Source organism: Parambassis ranga, chromosome 18 (genome assembly GCF_900634625.1).
Source record: "Parambassis ranga chromosome 18, fParRan2.1, whole genome shotgun sequence".
Classification (NCBI taxonomy): domain Eukaryota; kingdom Metazoa; phylum Chordata; class Actinopteri; family Ambassidae; genus Parambassis; species Parambassis ranga.
This window is the reverse complement of record NC_041038.1, coordinates 3,255,168-3,261,976: the sequence shown is the minus strand read 5'-3', so window position 1 is coordinate 3,261,976 and position 6,809 is coordinate 3,255,168. Positions and strand designations below refer to the sequence as shown.

The 6,809-nt window shown below is 40.5% G+C and overlaps 1 protein-coding gene across 5 annotated transcripts in view; it reads right to left on the bottom strand.

Annotated features, from left to right (window-relative positions):
• Positions 1–3,769: 3,769 nt before the first annotated feature.
• The window catches only part of LOC114450591 (RAS guanyl-releasing protein 2-like), a 30,501-nt gene continuing 27,461 nt past the window's right edge, over positions 3,770–6,809 (bottom strand). For 2 of the 5 annotated variants that reach the window (XM_028428733.1, XM_028428728.1), the window contains exon 17: positions 4,646–6,130. The gene's annotated coding sequence lies outside the window, so the exon portion shown is untranslated. Of the gene's footprint in view, positions 4,357–4,645; positions 6,131–6,809 lie in introns of those variants that run through there. The other 3 variants (XM_028428731.1, XM_028428729.1, XM_028428730.1) reach the window with 3 other exon arrangements.

Below are 6,809 nucleotides of genomic sequence, written 5' to 3'. Positions count from 1 at the left end.
TATATTGGGTTTTATTAAATTACATTGTTGAAAGTCGCCATAGGACATGGTGAGGGTGAGCAGCAGCTGATCTATTTATACATATTTGGATTTCTCATGTTGGAGCTTGACCGGTAAAAGGCCAACCATGAATCATTTAAGTCTGGAAGAGAATTATCTGCACCACTATCTTTGCCTAATGAGTACCAAAGGGATGGTCAATGGATGGTCAGAACTGATCCAGAGTTACTCATTTACCAATGGTATTGGGCCAAAACTGAGATTTTACATATTTTGTAAATACCCCTCCAGTGTGTCTTTGGATGTACAGTATGTGAGGATTCATATAATCTGTTAGATCTTTATATTGTGTTTCCGGCAGTTTATTCAAACAATAACCAAAGGTTCCAAGAATAAGAACTATTAAAAAACACATTCATGTCCTCCAGTCATAATTCAGCTGTGTAACTTCAATCAGACGCATAAGAAACATCAAATGAAAGAAGGACAGAAAGCTACAAAGGGCAGAAATCACAGGATTGCTGAGGTGCCCCTGACTGAAAGCAGACTATTTGATGCATTCATCTCACCTTTTAGTTAGATGATAGCCTGCATTCAGAGAAAGCTCTTTATGGCAGTCATTTATGCGTGCACACTTTTATAGCCTATCATATCTGTGCTTTCATGAATACCTCAAAGCAGGAATGTTATATGTGACAAAGTGTTGTGTTTTAATCCTCAAAAAAATGAAAGGCAGAGGGGCTAAAACACACCCAGAGATCAGCTTGTTGTTGTTTTCTTTAGGGAACTCTTAACAGCAGTGGTGACCTGTCCGTGCAAGTAGATAAGTCTACAGCGCTATCGGTGATGCCAGGGTCATGAGATAGAATCTATGGGTCCGTCAGTCAAAACACACTTGCCCGCTGCAGAGGGTTACCTCCCTCCCTCCCTTCCACTCCTCGCCCCTGCCCTGCCACTTCAGGAATATTAAATATGTGAGCCATCCCCTCTGCAGATGCAATGCCATCGATTTTGTGTCAATCCCCCACGCCGCAGTAACTTGATTTGGTATCAGCAATGGCTAAATGAGACTTCTCCAGGCTGGAGTGGAGAGAAATAGAAGAGGAGGTGAAAGGGTTGGCAGGTTTCTTAACTTTGAACAGCTTCGTATTTGCAGGTAGTGTAATATTTATCAATAAAAATGAGGGTAAGGGTCACACCTGTCTTTGCTTCTCAAAGAGTCTCTATTGTCTCTTTCCACTTAAAATAGAGAATAATTCTAACCTGCATTTAGAGACGCCACATAACCTTGGTTATTGTCTCTTGTTCTCTTTAATTCAGGGTGTCATTAAAAAGAGTTTTCAAACCGTAGAATTGAACCCGACAATAGAAGCCTCTCATTTTTTGAAGTTACTTAGTAGAACTAACAGGTCTGGGCCACATCCCACTGGGCTTCTTTGGCATAAGTTAAATTTCTCTTAAAGCAATATTCATCATAACTGATTCTACTCTAATGAGGATTCCAACCCCCTACAGTGCTGAGTGCTTCACAAGAGTCAGCAATGAGCTTAATGCAATTAAGGCTGCAGCCGTCTAGCAGAGCTGCTTCGACTTTGTGAGAGACTGTTTGCCCAGCTGCTACTTAAATGTCGACAAAGCCAGATAAGCAGAGCTGGAGTGCTGGAGGCACTTTCACTGGAGCCTATTTGACTTGTTTTACTTGCCATCAACTTCCGTTTATGCTGCATGACTTTAAAGATTACTTTGAGGTGTCTGTGGATTTAGATTTAACACAATTGTGTTTTTTTTCTTTTCTCTGCAAAGTACCATTAAAGTAAAAACATGCAGACAACTGCTAGAATGCCACTGGAAGGCCCTTTCCTTTCTGTTTGTTTGTGAGTGTGTGGGTGAAAAAGAGGCTGTAGGATAGCTGTCAGCTTATGAAAAACTAGCATGAAGCAACATTTCATTTGATTTACAGTGTGTGTTTTCTAGTGCATATGCATAGGTTTGATTTTTATGGGAAGTAACATATAAACGACAGAGAAACATAGTGCAGTTATCTGCATTGTGATGCTGCATTGTGATTCACCATAAACCCTGACAGCGGCTCTGTGTTTTTTTGCCACATCACTGGCACAGTGTTCCCCACCCCTCCACCTCCCTGTCTCACTGATAGGAGTCACTCCTCCTTAACACACACACACACACACACACACACACACACACACATAGTCAGCAGCTCAACATTGCCACCAAGTGGTGGATGGCGGCCATGACCCCGTGCTGGCAGGAGGTTAACAGCTCCAGATGCTTGCAGTCAGTGCAGCCGCGAGGGGATGGCAATGCAGATGCAGGTGTCACGGTGGGTTCAAAAAAGATGAGCAGATATCAAATCATCACAGAGCTTGGCTGCGTTTCCAGTATTTGATGAGATGACATCAAATCAATAATTGGTTCATTAGTCTTACATGGACAAATCTAAGAGTGATCTGCTGCTCAAAAAAATCAATACTGCATGTAGTTACTCATTGTGCCAAATCCCTTTCTGCAGCCTTTAGCAGCTAAAACGAATACCTGCCAATAACTATGGCGCAAATATCTGTCTCTATAGCCTATTAGGGTGCAGTGCATTGCATCGCTTTAAAATTAGACAGCACCATGGATTTGTACCATCTGTTGACAGGAGGGGAAGTGACATTTTTTAACTTATCAGACCCCATATCTTCCCTTTTCTTGCACTCAAGGTCACACTGTGCGAGTGCTAACAATGTGTGAGGTTATTTCCCCCTCCTGCCTTCATTACTATGCAATTAGCCGCGGTGCTATTCAATTTCCCTCATTTCAGACTCTGCAGATCAATATCACTCAGGCTGCTGGCTAAATGGCTGTGTTGCTAGGAGGCCTTTTTCTATATAGCTGAATGGGAGGTATCAATCTTTTCTGGGCTGAAAGAGTCGTTCAATGCTGTAGTGGGAGATGACCACACACACTTTAAGGTGCAATTGTGCAGGCTACAGCGGAGCGGTGGAGGAGAAATGTGGGATATTTGAAAGAGGATGTTGTCAGGTTCACACCACTATCACTATGATCGAGGTGGCACGTTTGCCTGTGTTTTATTTCCTTTTGGTGGAAACAGCTTAAACAACTGGCCTTTCTATATGCACCTAAATGCATCACAGTTGCATAATCCTGCAATACCGACTGCATCTATGTGTGTGGCCCGAGGTCCATAGTTCAAGTTATGGACACATCACCTCTGCAGTTCATCAGCTCTGCAGACACAGTCCCACATGAGAGCATTTAGCAGTATCGTAGCAGTCGACGAGACATGAGCTGACTCAAAGGCTGAATATAGCCAGATCAATGTCCTCCCATTGAACAGAACATACAGAGTGGGGGCCGGGCAATCAGAGGACCTAGACAGACTTCATCTCTGAGAGTAATTAGATGTGGCATCGACTCCAAGGCTCATTCAGGGAAGGTTATTAATGTCTATAATGGACAGAGAGAGGCCAGTAGATCATGGAGGAGGACAGACGTCACGGAATGTGGAGCAAGGCGGTTTCTGAAGTACGGTAGATAAAACAGAATTTCACTTTCTCTATCGTGTTGCAGTTGCTGTCTGCTTTGGGAGTTTAGAAATAATGAAAACACAGGAGCATCAATATTTTAATGTGCTGCAGGCTGTACAAGTAATATTAAAATAGTCTGTTTTGTATTAAAATTGTGAAAGCGTTCTGCTGTTAGGCAGTATTTGCAGCTAGTGTCAACTAAATCATCTCACACCTCCCTTCCATATGACCACTTGTCTTATGTTTTATTCAGCCCAGCTACTGTATGTGGAGTAGTTCTTTCAGTGCAGGGACAGACAGTAGACCGGTTACATTATCATGACTCCTCTTTTTAGGAACTGAGAACAATAGCTTTGATTTGTGATGGCTGTATTTGACCTTTTTAAAAGGAATCACTAGAAAAATGTGTATTTTCCTTAATTCTCCAAGTAAAAGATTGCAGCTTTTTCTCGAGATTATTATTAATAATAAAATACAAAGAGAGTCAGTCAAGTATTCAGATACTTTCTGTGCTGAGGTTGGCCTCTGTGTGGAGAAATCTCTCATCTGGAGAAATCTCTCCTGATCCACCTTACGTATATGTCAGATTGTCTGAAGACGTGTGGCGAATCACCTGAGGAGTCTTCTTGTGAACGTTTCCCTGATGGAAAGCTAACTCTGTGACAAAGCACTGTTGTGTTTTTATCCACCTGTCTCGCGGATCATGTCCCCTGTGTGCTGATGCTGACCTGTCCACCCAAACAGGGATCATCTTCCATTTGAATTCAGCAAACCACTTCTTTAACTCCAAACATCAATCCCCCTTTGGAGAAAACACAATAATTCGAGGTCAGATCTGGTAATTTGTGTAAATGGAAAACATATCTATATGGATTCATAAAGACAATACTAAAAAACATAACCATTGGATTTCTATTTTAAAAAGACAAGACAAAGACAATGCACTTTTTTTCCAGCATCATTCTTATTAGTCACAGAACACATATTATAAATATGACTACTGAATTTAATACTGAGGAATCATTTGGAAATAGACCACAAGGAATAGCATGACATCATTCTGAATAGCAACAAACAGCCTCCATCTGGGAAGAAGAGACAAAAAGGACTGCCAACTATTAAGGTTTTTTTTTTTTTTTTTTTATACAGAAAAAATAAATACCAGCAGTGTGGGGAGTCTCATTCAATGACAAGACAGCAGTTAACAATATGGCACTCCAAAGTCTGAATTCATTCTCTCCACAGGCACAAAGAAAAAAAAAGAAAAAGGAACATTTCCTCTGTCTAGAGTTTCCAAGACATCATGTTTCCTAAATAAATGATATTTCAGCGTGCTACATTAAAAAATAAAAGAGATCCTCAAGCAACAGAGATGTCTGGTCAGAGAAAGAGGAAGCATGCAGGAGAAGAGACGGCAAAATACAACTTGTATTAAGAGATTCTCAGGGAAAATGTTTTTATAAGCTGCTGTCAAACGAAGAGACTCATTACTCCATTGTTTTGCTGTGGTTCTTTTGATTATTTTATTTGAAGTGACAATCTTCCAAACTTTCAAAAACTAACAGAGGAATCAGCAGGAAGTGAGCCAGTCTCATCCTGTCTGCCTTCTTTTTTGGTGTTGTTTTTAAAAAGATGGGGTCTTTATCTGACAGCAGCGTTTTTTTTACCATTTCTGCTACATTCACAGTACTGCAACAGGATAGGTCATCTATCAGTGCACTGGTACGAAACAGTACTGTATACCCAAAACAACACCACAGCAACAGCTATAAGACAGTTATATATCCAGGGGAAAAAAACATGACAAAAATATAACATTGTTCAAAGTCCCATCCTAATTACAGTTGTCTATAGTTTCTTCTTCTCTTTCTTTTGTTGGCGAAATGCTTGCTTTTGTCATCACACTTCAGACGACCAAACATCAACAATATTTTATCTGACATCAAAATTGGTCCTATTATTGGTCCACTGAAATGTATTCCCAAAACAGGATGATAAACAACAGATAAAAGCCCCTCAGATAAAGTAGACAGTAGCTTAGTCTGGGTGGCAGCTTTACATTCTTGGTAATAACAGCACCTCTTTTATGTTTTTTTAAAGAAACGTTGACAGGCATTCCAATCTGCAGCCCCAATTATAAAGCAGACTGACTAAAACTTTCCACCAATAAAATACAATTTTTTGGATTTTTTATTTATTTTTTTATATATATACTAGTAAGATATATACTCTTGGCCGACATAGAATCAAAATGCAAAGATTGTACAAAGACATTCCATTCACCTTGGTCACCACATTCGTGTGTGTGTGTGTGTGTGTCAGAGAGAGGAGTGCAGTTGCAGTGTGTGTCCACTGTGCGGCAGCAAGTAGGTGTCCTGGCTTGTGTTTCAGTGCAATTTCTCCTCAGTGCAGAGAGGCTGTAGGTCTGACATATACTGTAGCACATTCTCTGTCTGGCTCCTGACAGATGCAGATTTGGCTTCTAACACACCCGACTGTAGGAGGGATTCAAAAATAGAGAGCTGGAGACTGTCGCAGGAATGATCATCAAAAGCCTCTCTGCAAGTTCAAGGCTGCTGCAAGAAAGAATAGTGATGCGCTGATAGTAAGTACTAAGAAGGGGATGCAAAAATGCACCATGTAGGACAATAAAAGAACTTCAAAGCTGCTAAAAGTGCTACATGAGCATCCGTTGGTTAGACGTAATCTAACTGGAGACATGCACCAAATGGCCATTATTGACTCATAGAGAAGAAGATTCAGTTCTGTGTTTATTTTCTGAATGTGGATTAGATCTTAGGTGATAAGAAAGATTTTTTTTCAATACTGAAATAATGTTTCCTATCATCTCCAGCCACCTCCATATGATTAGTTTCACTTGTGTGGGCCTGCAACAATGGTTCAAATTAAACTCTGTGATAAAAAGAAGCGCAGTCTTTGATCAAACTGCTCCAAGTTCATATTCATAATTCAAGTTGTATGTAGGCCCCTAAAGGCATGTCCTACACTTAATAAAGTACACTGGATAATACAATTTTAAATGAAGGCCAACAATCCTGGGGAATATGTTAATATGTAATATGGCCTTCCTGCTCCTCTAAAGCTGATTTAATTATGTACCTGTCCACGTGTTCAGCACTGAAACTTTGGAAAATGGTTGCATGGCAACCTCACAGTGATGGCCAGGTACTGTGACCAGAGACTGACACACATGAAATTACATGATAGTTTTTTAAACTGGTGGACAGTCTTTCT